Raw genomic sequence first — 1,124 nt, 5'->3', positions numbered from 1 at the left:
AGCACTGTCTCATCTCTACTTCTCAGACAGACACAGATGAGCACAGATGCACACTTGAATGGCACTCTGCTCTCTTTCTGAGCTCCCTCTAGGGACTGTCTGGTCTGGGTCATGTGGTTTCTCAGGAACAGGGCTGGTCCTGACCTCATTCTGCTCCAAGCAGATCCCTGCCCCATGCTGTGCTTACAGCCAGACGCCAGACTCACCAGACTCTCCTGAGTACCTTCCCGTCCCCTCACCTGACACCTCATATCCTGAATGCCCCCGGCTAAGCCCCTTCTAGCTCTCCTCTGAGGCCTTGACCCCACCCCCACCAAGGTCAGCCACCAGTCTTCAGAATGGGATAAGCATAAAGCCCTCAGAACAGCGAGCAGAGACCAGAGAAACACAAAAATGTTGTTTCCAGCTCTGGTGAGGAGCCAGAACATGAGGCTAAGAGAACCAGAAGCAGAAGGCCAGAGAAGTCAGATCAAGGGACCTGTGGTTATCACCAAGGGGAGCAGAGCACTTCTACCAGAGTCCAGGGTAGACGTAAGTCCCAGGCAGGGCTGAAGGGCCTGCATCTAGGAGCACTGCAGAAGAAGGAAGGCATTTCAGGATAGGAGCAAACAAGCATTAGAGAGTGGCAATAGCAAGTCAGCTTGGATGAGCTGCTGAGCTAGGCCACACTGGATACTGTGGGGCGGAGCGGGGCGGGGCGGGGTACAGCCTGGCTGACAGGACTATCCGGCTGTGGCAGTGCCTGCTCCAAACTCCCCCTGAGCAGAGCTCTCCCAGAGCATTCATTGAGGGGAATCATGACCACATTTCATTAGCCTGCCTTCTCCCCAGTTTGAATACTAAAGGACAGGCCTGCCTGTCACCTCTAAACCTCTGGGGCCCAGCACAGGAATCTTGCATACAGAAGAGGCTCAAGAAATATTGACTGGGCTCTGGCAAGTTGGGAAGGTGGACCCACTGGTGGGAGCTGGAAGCGAGGTTGGACCATGTTTTCTGATACAAGGAGGGCTCTATACAATATCCAGAACACCGGCTGAGGTGTTAGGAGCACTCCCTCTAGTCCCAGCTAAGTCACAAATAAGGATGTCACGTCCCCTAACCAGGCCTGCTTTCTCTTCTGTGGA

This window comes from Pipistrellus hanaki (genome assembly GCF_964339955.1).
Source record: "Pipistrellus hanaki genome assembly, chromosome: 1".
Taxonomy (NCBI): Eukaryota; Metazoa; Chordata; class Mammalia; order Chiroptera; family Vespertilionidae; genus Pipistrellus; species Pipistrellus hanaki.
Note: the sequence above shows the minus strand (reverse complement) of the source record.